Here is an 18,180-nt window from a genome sequence, read left to right on the forward strand (position 1 = left end):
TTAAGAAACATTATGAACTAAATGGACCTAACAGACAGCTACATATCACTTCACTTAAACACAAGAGAACATACCTTTCAGCACTTCACAGAAGATTCTCCAAAACTGACCACATACTTAGTCACAAAGTATGTCTTAACAGATAAAAGAAAATTGAAATAACCCCCTGCAGCCTACCAGACCACCAGAAATTAAAGCTAGATATCAATGACAGAAACAACAGAAAGCTTACAAACTGAACAACTCTCTACTGAATGAAAAAAATTGTCAACACAGAAATAAAAAAATTAAAGACAGTTTAGAATTCAATGAAAATTAATACACAATGAATTCACCAGAGGGTGGAGATGGCATCCTCAACAAATGGTGATGGTCAAATTGGTTGGATCCAGGTGAAAGAATCCAAATAAATCAATATTTATCACCCTGCACAAAACTCAAGTCCAAGTAGATCAAAACTTCAACATACACACTGTTGTTGTATCAAAGCCATAAACACTGACCCTGAGAGAAGAGAAAATGGAAAGCAGTCTTGAATGCATTGGCACAGGAAACAACTTTCTGAATGGAATATTCATGGTACAGGCAATAAGATCATCAACTAAATGGAACTTATGAAACTTAAAAGCTTATGTAAGGAAAATAAAACTGCAATAGGGCTCTTATAGGGTTCCATTGCTGTGAAGGGACAACCTGACCAAAGAAACACAGAAAGGCAAACATTTCATTGGGGCTGGCTTACAGTTTCAGAAGTTCACTTCATTATTTTTACGGTGGGAAGCATGGCAGTATCTAGACAGACATGGTGCTAGAGGACCTGAGAGTTCTATATCTGGGTCCACAAGTATCTGAAGGTGGCTGGTACCTGAAAGTAGCCAAGAAGGGATTTCATACTTGGTAGGACTTGAGCATTGAAAACTCTAAATCCCACCTCCACGGTAACACACTTCTTCCAACAAGGTCACATCTACTCCAACACAGCCACACCTCCTGATAGTTTCACTTCCATCGGGAACACATTCAAACACATGAGTCTGTGGTGCCATAATTATTCAAACCACCACAAGGACAAAATGGCAGATTACAGAATGTGAAAAGATTTTCATCAGCCCCACATCTGACAGAGGACTAATATCCAAAATTATAAAGAACTAAAAAACTGAACATCAACAAACCAAACAATCCAGTTTAAAGACGGAGTACAGGTCTAAACAGAGAAGTCTCAACAGAAGAATTCTTAAATGTCTGAGAAACAAAGAAATGTTTAACATCCATGGCCATCAGGAAAATGGAAATCAAAATGATGTTGAGAGTTTATTTTATACCTGCTTACAAGTGTCAGAATGGCTACAATCTGTAATGCAAGTGACATCCCATGCTGATGAGGAAGCAGAGCAAGGGAATGTATCTCTGTAGCTGGTAGAAGTACAAACATATACAGCCATTCTCAAAATCAATACGGCTGCTCCTCAAACAATTGTGGATGGATTTACCACAAGACCCAGCAATTCCACTCTTGGGCATACACCCAAAGGACACTTTATTTATCCTACCACAGGGACATTTGTTTTGGTTTGGTTTTTAATTATTTTATTGTATATTCTCTGTATTTACATTTCAAATGTTATCCCCTTCTCCCCACTTCCACCCCCTCCTCCTCCACTTGCTTCCATAAAGGTTCTCCCTCTTCCAATCATCCTCCCCTACACTGGGAAAACATGCCTCCACTAGACCAAAGACATCTTCTTCCATTGATGCCAGAGAATATTATCTTCTGCTACATATGTAACTGGAGCCATGGGTCTCTCGATGTGTGCTCAATGGTTGGGGTTTTAACCCCTGATCAACCATCAGGCTCTTGTTGGACCTTTAAGCCAAACAGAAGGAGAGGTGTCCATTTCGAGTGCAGCAAGAGCTTGTGCTATGACCACTTTGTCACGTTATTGTTGAGTACGGAGTTTGCACACCATCTAGAGCAGAAACACAGTCTCTCTGCACAAAAGCATGCCAAAATTACTCGATAAGACAAGAGTTCTAATCCCCATAACCCTGCTATCTCTGTGTCTAAGGGCAAGTACAGTACATCAAAGGTTACAATGGTGACAAACAAACAAGAAAATAGTTTTGCATTAAGGCAAAAGGGCACTGGTTTTGGAAACACCGACAGAATCACCCATCTCGCCTCTTCTCTGACTCTCTGGTTCTAAAGCATCAGGAGCAGGGCTGTCATCACCCTGGAACTATCTAGCCCATCCCCTTATATAGGAATCTGTCCTCGCCTTGGACGAGGAGCCCCCTGATTAGTTGAAACTCATTTGGCCCTATGATGCCATGGGAGGGGCAGAGTTCAAGGAGTGGAAAGTTACCCAGCACGTGCGCACATGGCTTGTTTACTGCTAACTCCAGCTGGATGTCAGCGCCATCTTGTAATGGAGAATGTGCAGGCAGCGCCCCACATCTCCCCCTATCTTTTATTCTTTAAGCAAAGTAGGACACCCATATTAGGAGGGCGGAGATAGAAGTCAAATCCTCATTAAGGTGTATAAAGACCATGTACAGGAGTAACTGCTAGACTTTTTGTAGCCCGTAGTACTCTTGACCTGTCACTCTGCCATTTTTCTGAGGGAGGGACACTGGGGCAGGCAACCGTCATGCAAAATGACATACCTCCCATAGATACCCCGTGACAAGGGGCTCTCAGTGCGATGCTTTGCTCGGCATCCCTCATGGGCTGCTCAAACCAGACACTTTAATCCTGTGCAATGAACCGAAATTCTAGGAGTGCAAGAGCTGTCTGGCCGGCGACCTACTGCTTAAGCATAGACAACCAAATATCGGCTGATGCTTTATGTTCTAGAGCGACAAGCGCTTGGGCAATAACCACCTTGTCTCTTTTTGTTTGGGCCTTGAGCTTACAAACCAGCCAGAGAAGCAACGCAAGTCCACAGCAAAGGATTGTTCCAAAGAGTCCCACCCCCACCCAAGTTGATATTGGTGGTGAAAAACTTAGGGAAGACTATAGCATCATGTTCCACTGGAATTGGTTTTGGAAACACCGGGTAGCACTCGACGTGTTAGACATTCTGGGATCCAAATTGGACTTTCTTCTCCCTGTGGAAAAACACAAATAGCTCCCCTGGATCATATTAAGATAGGATCCGGGCCTTTCCAATTATCAGTGAGGACATCTTTCCATTTCACTAGCTCTTTAGGTGGCACAGGCCATTGTCCATGGCGCTCGGCAGCTGAATGGCCATGAGCATCCAAATTTTAAAAATTTAAAATAAGAACTATAGTAGAAATGGCCATTTTGGGCGTAGGGGGCATCTCTCCAATTCCCTCCTTTTGTTTGTTTAAATAAACCTTTAGGGTTCGATGAGCACGTTCAATGATGCCTTGACCCTGAGGATTATAAGGCAATCCTGTCAGGAGTGAAACTCCCATGTGATGGCAAAATTCAAGCAATTTTGCTGAGGTATATGCAGGAGCATTGTCCGTTTTTAACACTTTAGGAATGTCCCATGCACTCCATGCTTCAAGACAATGAGTAATAACATGAGAAGCCTTTTCTCCTGATAAAGGAGAAGCAAAAATAACTCTTGAACAAGTATCAATGGACACATGTAAAAGATACTGAGATAATGGTTTAGAATAATTTGCAGATTTAGTAAAAATTTTTATACTGAATAGTGGTCACACATAATCCTGAGAACTTTCATTGGCAGCCCAGCTGGGCGACCTGCCACAATATATCCATCCGTTTTTGAACCAGATCAATTCTCTAAGGTATTATCATAAATAGTTTTATATTAGAAGAAAAGGTAGAGGCCTTTAACTGCCCAATGTACTCTCCGAGATTGACAGCCAGTCTAAGGATGCAGGGCTGAATCTCTTTTTCTTATACAAAAATGTGACCACTTAGGTTGGTCTGGAATAAACAAATTACCCTTTGGCTGGAAAATAGGCCAGTGACCGGCAATCCAGGTGGCATTAGCCTATCCAGGTTTTTTGTATAATTAGCAGTGACTCTATAAGTTCGGACTGACTCTGCCAAGTCTTTAACTTGCTTATGCTCGAGGCAGTGATCATCCTCAAACAAGGGAAACATTTGCCTGATGGTATGGCATGTCTCCGGAGTACAAAGGAACTGGCACTTCCTCTCTGGGTAAAGCGGAAGAGCAGAGGCGGCTGCTTTAAGAGCTTCCGGTTGTGTTACAGGAGTCCTCTGTCCGGGCTGAAACCGCTCTGCCTCACATTCTTTTGTCTCTTGTTTTTCTAAAATTTCCTCAAATTGAAATTCAGTCTGTGATCCTTTTTCTGCCAGCTCTGGGGCCTTTTGTTCCTTTAACGGATACAAGGCATTCTCTCCAGGAAACTTGTACTCTGTTTCCCCGGACGAGATCCTCTCTTTTTCCCGGCGGTTCTTCCGCCACCACCTCTCCGATTCTGACTTGTTTTGAACATGTCTCTCGGAGACTATCTTCCTTGATTCTTTCTGGCATCTCTCCGTTTCTGACTTGTTTTGAACATGTCTCTCGGAGACCATCTTCCTTGTCCTTTTCTTTATCACGTTCTGTTTCTGACCCACTCTCTAGGTGCTGCCTGCTAACTTTCCGTCTAGATAACTTCCACAACAGTAATGTTATAACAATTACCACAAATGCAAGCAATACTCCTTCTACTGCCGGAGAAAATCTAAGAAGAGACATGCCTAAGTTTTGGCATGTTCTTTTGGCACCCCGTAAAAGCTAAAGAGTGACATGTCTCTCAGAACTTACCTTTTAATTCTTCCGCAGTTCTGAATCTAGTTCAGCGGCCTGAAGGTTCCCCTTGGCACTCCCAGGATTTCGGCACCACTTGTCACGCGCCCACGCTTCCCGCCGCTAGGAACAGGCGTGCAACAAACAAACAGATTCTTCTGCAGACAACCTTTATTGTACAGCACTTTGAGCAGGGGACTTCTTGAGCAGGAAACTTCTCTCTGAGCCAGGGACTCCCTACCGGGTTCTACTGTCTAGGCAACCTCTCACGCGCAGTCCCCCACGTGCGATCTTTATGTCCAGTCTCTGTCCACGCGGGATCTCCTGCAATCTCTCCTATCGGGTTTCTCTCCATGTGGTATCTCTCCGCCATCCCTCAACGTGGGGTCTCCCGCAATCTCTCCACTATCTTCCTCTTCTCCTCACGTGGGGGAGAAATGCACTGCTATATATGCCTAGGAGACTCATGTCGCTACCTGATTGGTGCACCCTCCAGTAACTCAATAGTATGCCCCGAGAGCAGGCTATGACGTATGTGGCGCATGCGCATTAAGTCTCTTGGCTGGGCAACAGCTCTGTTTGCCGTGTTCTCGGCGGGAAGCCAGCGCCATGTTTGGGTGCGGCACAAATGGCTCCCTACATCAGTCCATTATCCTCAAGGCAGAAACATGACAGCATCCAGGTAGGCATGGTGGAGGCGAAGCTGAGAGTTCTGCATCTTCATCTGAAGGCTACTAGTGGAAGACTTACTTAGAAACAGCTTGGGTGAGGATCTTATAGCCCACACCCATAGTGACACACTTACTCCAAGACCACACCTACACATAGTGCTACTCCCTGGGCCAAACATATTCAAATTATGACAACAAGAGTTTAAAGAAAAGTGGTCTAAAGAGACAGCATGGATCTCCCTGAGATGGAAAAATAGAATAGATTTAATAGGTGTCCTGGGGACTGCTAGCAGCTGGACCCAGTATCAGGTAGTGGGGAGATGGACTGGAGGACAAGTGTGGGAAAAGATGTCTGCAATTGGGTCCTCTTGGGAGGTAGTATGGAAACCTAATGAAGAAAAAAAAAAAACCTTCCTGAAATTTTTAAGGTGATCATGTGTCTACACCAAGTCCTCTATATATACATTACAGCTAATTATTAGCTAAGTATTTTTATGGACCTCCTGACTATGAAAACAAGTGGATCTCTGACTCACTTGCCTCTTCTTGAAACTCTTTTTCTCCCATTGGGGTTGCTGTGTCCAACTTAGATATGAAAGTTTTTGCTATATGTTATATTTTATTTTGTTATGTTTGGTTATCGTCTCTTAGAAGCCTGTTCTTTTCTAAGGAAAGACAGAAAGTGAATGGATCTGAAGGGAAAACGGGACTGGGAGGACTAGAAGGAAGAGAAACTATACTCCAGATATATTGCATGAGGAAAAAATCTATTTTTAATATAAAATAAATAAATAAAACAATATAGTAAAATGTTTTTTCTTCTAATCTTTCCAAGATTTGTGACTGTATTTTATAATTAGGATAATTAAAATCTGGTTACTAAATATATGCATATAGACTCTTATTATGGTTGCTTTTAAAGTCTGCTTGCAACAAATTAGAATCACCTGACTGAGCAGCCTTCATCTGAAGAATGGTCCTCATTGCCTCAAATAATGTGTGAAGGCTTATCCCAGCTGAGGTGGAACCTTCTAGATTTTTAAAAGGGTAATTCAGGAGGAGTATATCTTTCCTTTTGCTTGCTTGGCTTGGCCTTCCCTCCTGACACTAAGTTGATTTTTCCTGCTGCTGATAATAATGATGATGACTTCTTTCCTAATTGAAGTACAAGCATTTCCAAGTTTTATTGTGGACTTGGGACCAGAAACTTCTCATGCTTCCAGAATTCATATTGAAAATACTGACTCACACTCCCCCCCCCCCACACACACACCCTAATGTGTTATGGACTGTGTAACTCCTCAGTAAGAGACAACAATTCTGGAAATCCTCTGATTGTTGAAGCATCCACCTAAGGACTAAGTACTAGGCTCCTAGTATCTCAGATGTGGTTTGGCTATCATTATTATGTTAATGCCTATTTAAGTGTGTGTGTGTGTGTGTGTGTGTGTGTGTGTGTGTACACACTGTATCATAGTAACCGACACAAATCGCAGTGAAAATGGTTGAAAGACTTCACAGTAGCAAATTTGGATGAGTAAGAGGGTGCTTTGGACACATAGAAGTTGATTTATTATGGTTAGCTCTTTTTCCTATTGATGTTGCTGTTTTATTCAAAATATTGTCTCCTAAAAATTGTAGTAAGTATAGAATTATAAAATATTTTTATCACTTTCTGTTCTTAAATAACTAACAATGAGACAAGTGGGTTGTTGTATAAACTTTATTTCAAGGGGGTTTTCAGACTAATAATTCTCTGAAGAATCAATGTAAATAATATAAAGTACTGAAAGATTAGATTTTCTTTCAAAACCTACTTTAGCAACCCACTATCCAAAGGTAAGGGAGAAAAAAAGATAAATGGGACAAAAAGATGTAGATCTGTTTAGAAGTAGTTCTTTGGGGAGATTCTAGTCTTCATTGTCAGGATACCAAGAATCCAGTTCAAAACTTTCACCAAACATGAACCAGAGTGGCAGCATAATCCCGCAGATAAAGCCAATGTGAGTGTCTAGGATCAGCCGGAACACCTTGAGACGTTCTCTGCTCTGCCTCTCTCGATGAAGTGAAGATCAGCACAGGCGTGAGACTAACAAAGTGTTGCACAGCTAGCTACTTCTATTCTCTCCAAACATCATGCATACTCTAAACATCACAAGTCTGCATCACATGACATAACCAGAAATTTCCACTTCAAAACACCCCTGCTATGCTTTCATAAGTATTGGCTGCTAAGCTGAGAACTGTAGATATGTACAAGTCAATTGGTAAGTGAAGTGTAAATGCACCTTTTCTGTATGACAGGAAGATATATAAAGTAATAACTCAATCATCACCCATCACATAATCTTTCCCAATGTTTTCAGCATAACTTCAGAGATCCTTTTTTTCACTATATGTGTGTTGGTATTTTGGCTGCATGTATGACAGTATACCTTGTACAAGCACTGGCTCCAGAAGTCAGAAAAGGGCTTTGGATCCCCTGAATCTGGAGTTACAGATAGTTGTGAGCTGCTATGTGTTGATGGGAATCAAATGCAGGTCCTCTGGAAAAGCAGTCAGTGAATGTTTTTAAATGCTGAGCCTTCTCCTTAGCCCCTTTTGAGATGTTTTAATTCCCCTAAAATGAATCATCAAATGTTTCCTAACATTTCAGTTATAAGTTTTCTACTATGCTGTTAAGTCAAGAAGGTGACATTTATCATGACTGAACTGTTCTGAAAGTAACCATCTGCTCTCTAATTGGAGTTAAACCCTATTTGACAAGAGGGAACCCATGCACAGATAATGTAAATTTAGTTGAAAATTCACAACTGGGGTAATGTTCAGTCTTAGAGGGCAATTTACTACTGTTACTCCACTAAATTGGCTTAGTTCCAAGCTACCATCTAAATGTTTATGTATAAACTCATGTGGACAAATGCTACTCTCAACGTTAGTCAGAAAATCTTCCCTTTGTGATAGGTGATAATGAATATAGAAGTACGCAGCTGCTCAAGTTGCTGAGGATACTTTTTCAGCCCTAAACTGGACATTTGTACATCACTGAGCATCACAGAATAAGAGATCAAAGAAAGGGAAAGCTGAAATGCCTGGAGAAGAACTTTGAAAAGCTATCTTCTGGGCATCATGCAGCCATTGAGCTGGTGACTTTCCAGGAGCTGAGGCCTGTGATGGACCTGTGATAGATCTGCACAGGACTGGGTCTTTAAACAGTCTATCAATGGCTGGAGAGGCTCACAGGACCTAACTAAAGGCTAAAGACAATGGCTGCCTTTCCCCTTTAAACCCACTGATAGACACTTAAACTTCAATAGATACTCTGAACCCAAGGTAATAAAAATGACCCTATTTAAACTCAGTTAGTCACCAAAAAAAGCTATAAATATAAGAAAGGAATTTGTCTGGAGAAAGGGGAGATAGTGTGGTAGGAAAGAGGGAAGAAAAGGGGAGGAGACAGAAATCAGAAAGCATCTTATACATGTATAAAATTGTCAAGGAAGAGTTTAATGTTATTTTTTGAAAAGGAACTGGCATTCTTGAAAGTAAAAAGATATATACACAAAGGAACACTATAAATATAAAACTTTTTTTCTGCTTTAATTTCTACACCACATGATGCTTCAATGCATTCTTCTCTGGGATAAGAAAACATGGGACAAAAAAACAAAAAAACAAACAAAAAAACACATGAGGCAAAAGTAGTTAAGGGGCAAAGATAAAAAGAATGCCTAGAAAGGCATTCTTTCTCTGGCAGTCTACATTTTTTTTTTTGTTTGTTTGTTTGTTTTGAACTATCAAACTTAATTAGCCAATCTTGCAACCAACTTTGGATGACTTTTTATTATTATGTAAATGAAGGCAGAAATTTGTCTAAATACGGTGAATACTTAAATATATATATAAATATGGATTCACTACTGTCCTCCATGCTTTGCTCCGTTCTGCTTGAAGGATCCGGTCGTGTTTGGTGCCAGAAGGAGGAAACGGTGACAAACCTGGAGACTATAGTTCACTGTCCTTCACACAGCTCTTACACCATGCCTGGGTCACTTCCTTTGAATGTGGAAGCTTCCTGGCCAAAAGATGTGGGGATCGTTGCCCTTGAAATCTACTTTCCTTCTCAATATGTTGATCAAGCTGAGTTGGAAAAATACGATGGTGTAGATGCTGGAAAGTATACCAACAAACTGGGCCAGGCCAGGATGGGCTTCTGCATGGATCATGAAGACATCAACTCTCTTTGCCTGACTGTGCTTCAGAAACTGATGGAGAGAAATAGCCTTTCCTAGGATTGCATTGGGCGGCTAGAAGTCAGAACAGAGACAGTCATCGACAAGTTAACATCAGTGAAGTCTGATTGATGCAACTGTTTGAAGAGTACAGATACAGAAGGAACACGTACAACTAATGCATGCTCTGGGGGCACAGCGGCAGTCTTCAACGCTGTCAACTGAATCGAATCCAGATCTTGGGATAGACAGTATGCTCTGGTAGTTGCAGGAGACATTGCTATATACGCCACAGGAAATGCTAGACCTACAGGTGGAGTTGGGGCTGTAGCTCTGCTAACTGGGCCAAACGCTCCTTTAATTTTTGACCGAGGGCTTCATGGAACACATATGCAGCATGCCTACGACTCTGCAAGCCTGACATGCTGTCTGACTACCCTGTAGTAGATGGAGAACTCTCCACGCAGTGCTACCTCAGCGCGTTGGACCGCTGCTATTCTGTCTACCGCAAAAAGATCTGTGCCTAGTGGCAGAAAGAGGGAAAGGATAAAGATTTTACCCTGAATGGCTTTGCCTTCGTGATCTTTCACTCACCACACCATAACCTGGTGCAGAAATCTCTAGCTCGGATGTTCCTGAATGACTTGCTTAACGATCAAAACACAGATAAAAACAGCATTTACAGCAGACTGGAAACCTTTAGGGACGTTAAATTAGAAGATACTTATTTGACAGAGATGTGGAAAAGGCATTAATGAAGACCAGTTCTGGGCGATTCAACCAGAAAACAAAGGCATCTTTGCTTGTGTCCAATCAGAATGGAAATATCTACACATCTTCTGTATGTGGTTCCCTTGCTTCTGTTCCGGCACAGTACTCACCTCAACAGTTGTCGGGGAAGAGGACTAGAGTGTTCTCTTATGGTTCTGGCTTGGCTGAGACTCTGTACTCCCTTAAAGTCACACAAGATGTCACGCCAGGATCTGCTCTTGATAAAATAAAAGCAGGTCTATGTGACCTTAAATCAAGGCTTGATGCAGGAACTTGTGTGGCGCCCGATGTCTTTGTTGAAAACATGAATCTCAGAGAAGATACATATCACTTAGCCAACTTCAAGGAGTGAGTCAATAGACTCACTCTTTGAAGGAACGTGGTACCTACTCAGAGTGGATGAAAAGCACGGAAGAACTTATGCCCGGCGCCCCTTTACAAATGACCACAGTTTGGATGAAGGAGTGGGACTTGTGCATTCAAGTGGGACTTGTGCAACAAAGCACACTTCAAGCCCTTCTAAGAAAGTGCCAAGACTCCCTGCAACCTCAGCCGAACCTGAGTCAGCTGTCATCAGCAACGGGAGCACTGAGAGTTCTGTGGCCTTCACAGAGCCTGGGGCTGAGATGGGTATGGAAACGGCTGGTGGAATGGATGCACTGGGATAATTTTACAGGTTACATGTTGCTTAAAATGTCATGTAACTGACACGGAGCCCAGAAAACTATTGTGTTTTTGGAAAAGTCTCTGCTGAACTTGGTAACATGCTTCCTGTTGTGGTCTGGCCAATGGTGAATATGATGTCACGGGGCTCTGTAGAACTTTATACCTCTCTGGATGTTTATATGCATGTGGCTTTGTTTTCAAACGTGGTATGAACTGAGTGCTTCTAAACGCAAAAAGAGGAGGTACTTACTAGTGTCCAATTTTTGATTTATTTTCTTTTTTATGTATAAGAATTTTATACTTAAAAAGTACCTTTTGGGGAAAATAAAAACAAAAACAAAAAACCACTTTTCTAGGTTGGAAATTGTGGAATTTAAATGTTACACATAAGCCCTGCTTAAAAATGGCAAGGCAAGCATTTATCTCCTTTTGAAGATTTATAAATCCTGAAGGGAAAGAAGCGGGTACAGTTCTAGGATCTGGATGGCATCAGTGAGAAAGTTTAGCGATAATCAAGTGAGCAGAAAAATGCTGGCATTGAGAAGACCTCTGTCACAGCACTCAAGGTACACCTGGGTGTGTGGACACAGCTGTGGGAACTTCTGGCCAGGTCACCATGCCTGGTGCTCAGTGACACTGAGATAGGTGTACGGATGCGTGCTGCCGTCCTGAGCACCTTATCTGCAGACTAAAGTGTAAAGTAGGAAGGATGGGGCGGGGCATTACTCGGTTACAGTGTTACAGACCCAGTTTATAGACTGACAGCCTAAATTCACCTGACACCTTTTTACCTTTGCAATTTGTGTATTTTTGTGTTTTGTTTGTTTTTGTATCTGTTCAATAAAAATAAGAAAATTTAACCCACATTTTTTCATGGTAAAAATTTCACATAGTCTGATTAGCCAAAATATATATATATTCACTTCAAGATCTAGAAGCAAAACTCATAACATTTTTTTTCTAAACTTTGACTTTTAAAACAACAAAAACTACCACACAAGATGAATATGAAAATTCATTAGAAAGTTCTCTGGGTGATTTTTGGCGTTGAACATCCTCACAGACTGTAAAACAGAGGTAGTCAGAACTAATGTACGGAATGAAATTTGTTTGACTTTATTTGCATTTAATTTAATTCTGTGAAGTTCCAGTTATCTAAAATAAACAGATAAACATGTAATGTTTCAGATTGCAAGGTGAAATTTAACATAGCATTTGTAAGATGTTCTTATCAATATTAACTCGTAGGATTTTGATTTGTACAGTTTTAATTGGTTAAAATGATTGGTTAAAGTCCACTGCTCTAGATGGATAATGTAAGCTCAGATTGAATGAATGGTGGGAAATTGTGCATGTCATTTTTTTTTTTTTTTTTTTTTTTTTTGGAAGTATTGAGAGTTCTGTAGGTTTTGAAAAGAGTAATTTAACCTTTGGGTGCCAGGAAGTGGGCTTCCTCAGAGTCTACTGCCGGCAATAGGCAAGCCTGGTGATACTGGCACGGAGCGTTAGCCACCCTTATTCATAGCAAGGCAAATAACTTTGAAATAAAGTTTTAGAAAAATTTTAAAAAATATGGATTCAGGCCAATCATTAAAATTACTTAGAACTTGATTTTCAAAAAGAAAATCTAATATACATTAAATGATACCTTAACACTTATAAATAAGCCTTGAAAAATGAAAAGCAACACTTATGGAGTTTGGTACACAATAAAAGCAATGTGGATCAGTTTGTGGCATTGACAGCCTAGATCAGTCCCATGAGAGTAATTGCTTTGATTTTATATATATATATATTTGTATTATATTCTCTTTAAAGAATAGTGACTCTCAAATGTCTTTGCAATGTTTAGAACATAACTAAGAGTTATTTTAAAGTCTTGATACAATAATGGAAAAAATGGTTCCAGGAAAAAATTTATTCACATCAGAGGTGAGGAAGCCACTACAGGAAACAAAGAGACCAGGGGTAGAAATAGTTTGTCATTCTAAGCTACAATGAAAGAAATTTCTTTATTCAGATGAAAATATTTTAGAATTTCATTTTTTTAATTTAATTTTTATTAGGTATTCTCTGTGTTTACATTTCAAATGTTATCCCCTTTTCTCCCACTATCATTTCCTCCTCCCCCTCCACTGGTGCTCCCTCTCCCAATCACTCTATCTACCTCAGTGCCTTGGCATTTTCTTACACTGGAAAAATGTGCCTTCACTGGACCAAAGGCCTCTTCTCCCACTGATGCCAGAAAATGCTATCCTCTGCTACATATGCAACTGGAGCCATGGGTCTCTCCATACATGCTCAATGGTTCGTGTTTTAGTCCATGGGAGTTCTGGAGGGTTTGGTTGGTTGATTGTTCTTCCCACGGGGTTGCAAACCCTTTCAGGTCCTTCAGTCTTTTACATAGCTCTTTCATTGAGGTCCCTGTGCTTACTCCGATGGTTAGCTGCTAGCATCCTCAATTGTATATGTATAACTCTGAAAAAGCCTCTGAGGAGGCATCCATATCAGGCTCCTGCCAGTAAACACTTGTTGGCATCAGCAACAGTGTTTGGGTTTGGTGGCTGCATATGGAATGGATCCCCAGGTGAGGCAGTCTCTGAATGATCTTTTCTTCAATTCCTGTTCCTCTATTTGTCCTTTAATTTCCTCCCATGAGTGTTTTGTCCTCCTTCTAAGAAGAAATGAGGCATCCACAGTCTGTCCTTTCTTCTTTTTGAGCTTTATAAGATCTGTGAATTGTTTTTTTTTGGGGGGGGGGTATTCAGAGCTTTTGGGGGATAGTATCTGCTTATCAGTGAGTGCATACCATGTGTGTTCTTTTGTAACTGGGATACCTCACTGAGGATGACTGCTTCTAGTTCCATTCATTTGCCCAGGAATTTCATACAGTCGTTGTTTCTAATAGCTGAGTAGTACTCCGTTGTGTAAATGTACCACAATTTCTGTATCCATTCCTCTGTTGAAGGACATCTGGGTTCTTTCCAGTTTTTGGGTATTATAATAAGGCTGCTATATACATGGTGGAGCATGTGTCCTTGTTAGATGTTGGAGCATCTTTGGGGTAATTGCCAAGGGGTACAACTCAGTCTATGTCCAATTTTCTGAGGAACTGCCAGACTGATTTCCAGAGTGGTTGCACCAACTTGCAATTCCACCAACAATGGAGAAGTGTTCTTTCTCCACATTCTTGCCAGCATCTTTGTCACCTGAGTTTTTGATCTTAGCCATTTTGACTGGTGTGAAGTGTGTTTTAGAATTTCAAAGAAACAAGTAAAACAGTTGAAACAGAATTTCCAGAAGATCATTAAAGGTCAATGATTTCTGAAATACAATGACTATAAAATGATATATACCAATAAGCGGAGAATTAGTATAGTCCAGGTTACTGCCTGGAATGAGTTGCTGGAAATCAAAGTAGTATCTAAGAGTCTTTAGGACTTGAGAAGATGGACTGACCAAGATTGTGAGAAGACAGTACTTCCTTTTATTTCTATCTTCCTTTGTCCCCCTCACCAAACATAATATATGATTGAAGTCATTCCTTGCTACCCTCCTTTCTCTGTCTTCTGACAACTATGATAGTGTTAATAATCTTTATATGGTAACAAATGTATGTAGCAAATTATGCAGCTGGGCTCAGCTGATGCTGGAGAGTGGTGCAGCTGTTTCTATGAGGTTCCAGCTAGACCTTGGGAAGGTGGATGATCTGTGGCCAGTCTTCACTCTAGCTAGTAAGTGGGTGCTTTTCTTTTGGGGGGGGAGGAGTTTTTTGTTTGTTGGGGTATTTTTTTGGTTCCAGTTTTGGGGTGGGTGGAAGGTTTCTTCATTGCTTTTATGTACTATCTTGGTAAAAAGGTGAATCTTCAATGTTTTTGATTATTAGCTCCAGGGATAGTAGAAATGTTCAGTCTGTAATGATCAGCTAATGTTGTGAATTATATTTATTGATTTTAAAAGATTAAACTAAATTTGCCTTTTGGAAATAATGCTGACTTTGTTATTGCATTTTGCCTTTTAATGTGTGTTGTTGGGTTCAGTATGCACAAATTCAAAGAATATAACAACTGTTCTTATATACTATGTTGCCATTTATTAGCTTTCAGTTCTCTAGAGAAATTTGTGTCAATTTGGTAATTTTTCCCTCAGATTCTATGTAGAATTAACCACTGAGTTTATTAGTCATTAGTGCTCACCATTAAAGCTGTTTGACATTTAAGTTCTCTCTGTCTCTCTCTCTCTCTCTCTCTCTCTCTCTCTCTCTCTGTCTCTCTCTCTCTCTCTCTCTCTCTCTCTCTCTCTGTGTGTGTGTGTGTGTGTGTGTGTGTGTGTTTGCTCATATGCATGTGTCTGTGTGTCTTTCCATCTGTCTCTGTCTATCTCTCAACCCCACATCTTCCTCTCTCTTTACCTTGGGTGGAGGTCACAGAAGAATCTAAGATGTTGTTAGTCATTAAGTGCTTCCACTTTCTTTGTTTACATCAGAGATTTTTGATGGCCTAGAACTTTACCATGTAGGTCTGGCTAGCTAGGCCACAAGCTTCTAGGAATCTGCCTGTATCTGCTTCTCTTCTTTTCTTGGTAGGAGCATAGACATGCACCACCATGCCTGTATTTTTACTGACTTTTGAGGATCCATACTCAGATTTACATATTTGGAGGTTATCATTGTATCTACTGAGCCATCTCTAAAGACATGTAGGGAGAATTTTAATTAAAAACTAATTGCTTTAGTAGAGACCTAATCAAGTTAGCTATTTCTATTTTTCATGAGTGATCTTTTTGATTTATAGGTGTAAAATTGTTCCTTATGCCTTCAGACTCTGTAGTAATATACCTCTCCTTCCTTATATTGGCATTTTGTTTTTATCTCTGTTATTTTTTTTTAAGCCTGAAAAGAATTTTGTGAATTATGGGCTCTTTTCCAAGATACATTGTGTAATTTTATTTTTCTATTATTGTTTTTGTGTTCTGTTGTGTTTGTTTTCTCACTGATCACTATTATTACAAACTGTCTTTGTCTAATAAGCGAGCACAAATTCTATTAAAGGAAATGAACAGCAAAAAGATAAATTATATCCCATAAGAAGACCCTTTTCTTGTTCACACACAAATGTTGTGTTTACTTTCTTCTTTGGTAGGAAAGGGATGGGATAGATAAGGAGCTCTTTTAATCTCCCCGTAAATAGTATTACTTGCTCTCAGAGCAAAGAACTAGTCAAACTCTTTTCAGGCAATTTCAATTGGCAATTATGTCGGAGCTCCAGCTCTGTAAATGTAATCTAACGACAATGGCAGGGAACTATCAACACACATACAAGTGAAGATGGAAGTGTTTAAATTTTAAATCCAATAAAAATGGATGAATATTTGTCAGGGAGCTTATACAGATGTGGACAGTGCGACGCTGGAGTAGATTCATAACCGCCAGCCTTGTCTGAGCTGCTTTAACAAAACATCACAACCTGAGTAATACAAACATATTTCTCAAATTCCAGAGGCTATGCAGTCTAAGCTCTGAATGATAGCACCTCTGTGCAGTAAGGAGCCCATCTCTACTTCCAGAATAGTTATTATTTCTGGATTCTCCAGAGGAGAGTACTGAGCTTTACAAGTTAAAAGTGCAAAAGAACAAGTGAGCCCTTTCATAGAAATGTTTACCATGTTCATGGAAGGAGAATTTTCATGATTTAATCATCTGCCAAAGGTGGCAGTTTCATATATCCATGCATTATTAAATGTCAACATGAGTCTTGAGAGGGAAACTATCATTCAAACCATATCACTAGTTTACAGCAACTACCAATTGTTCCCAAGTGCTGGGGAAAAAAAAACAAGCAAGTTTCTGAGACCTTAAAATGAGCTATGAAAGATTTATTCATATAAAAATCAGTAAATAGTATAAAATGAGGTTTATATTTCATTTAATCATTTTGGTGAAGTACTTGTTTAAAATGTAACAGCATACCACGGGATAGGATGGGGTTACTAGCAGAGAAAAAGACTGACCTTCCCAGTTGTGATGGAAATTTACTATATTCCAAAGATACAGTCCTACAAACTTACAAACTTTATAAAATCTCTATTGCTAAAAAGCCCGATAATCCTCTGAGTTTAAACAAATCTTGATGATAATAACTGATAGAACATGCCAAATAAAAATTCCCATACTTAGATTGTAAGTATGATTCAAGCATTTACTTAATATTCTAAAATCCCTTCAGAAAGTCACATTCCTTAGTCTATCCAGACAGCAGACCGAAGTTCTGACTTACAAATTTACTCAAAGTCTATATTCTGCAGGTGCTGAGTATTGGCTAAGGAGTCATCATCTGTAAATACTTGAAGAGGTCCAATAAGCAAAACATGTTTGACTCATAACAGCCAGGTGACAAAATAGAATCTCTGCCGAGGCTTGAGGGAGACACAAGTGCAAGAAACATAGCATTTGTTCTTCTTAAAATCTATGTTGGGAAAGTGCAGCCACTGTGAGCTGGGAATGTGCTTTTGTTCTCTTAATCGACTGACATAATTTGATTAAGATCAGAGCAAGTGGGAGCTGAAGTAAAATTTGGCGGTCCAATTAAAATTGTGATTCCACAAAAGTTTTGTGAATTAACTATATCATTGTATTTAAAGCACCAAATTTGCATCAATAACATACAATGATTTTCCAAAATAATCAGTAGCATTAATCATATCATTATAGCGTTGTTAAGATTATATGAAGAAAGTAGAGGTCTTTGGTTAAAAAATAATAAAAGCACATTGACTCTATTTTCACACAAGCACACACACACAAATGAAAGTTGCACTTTAAAATTCAAATTCAACAAACAGCAGTAGAAAATTCACAATCATAAGATGAAGTATGCCTCAAATTTTCAATTGCGAATACAATCACAGTGCAGAGATAAACTGGCTTTAAATAGCAAGGCAACTTGATGAAGACCATTAATTTTGTTCCTGGACACACTTTATATCATTTCTATCTGTGGCAGAAGCACAGAGTGCTGTAACTGGAAGGATCTGTCTCATTTGCGATCAGATCAAAAAGTGATTAAATTTCTAGACATAATA

General features: G+C 39.8%; 1 pseudogene across 1 annotated transcript; it reads left to right on the forward strand.

Moving 5' to 3' along the window:
- The first annotated feature begins 9,471 nt into the window (after positions 1-9,471).
- LOC308435621 (hydroxymethylglutaryl-CoA synthase, cytoplasmic-like) lies at positions 9,472-11,102 on the forward strand (annotated as a pseudogene). The gene has a single exon. The product of its transcript is annotated as a hydroxymethylglutaryl-CoA synthase, cytoplasmic-like (transcript).
- Positions 11,103-18,180: the final 7,078 nt, after the last annotated feature.

The sequence above is a fragment of the Micromys minutus genome (genome assembly GCF_963924665.1).
Source record: "Micromys minutus genome assembly, chromosome: 23".
Taxonomy (NCBI): domain Eukaryota; kingdom Metazoa; phylum Chordata; class Mammalia; order Rodentia; family Muridae; genus Micromys; species Micromys minutus.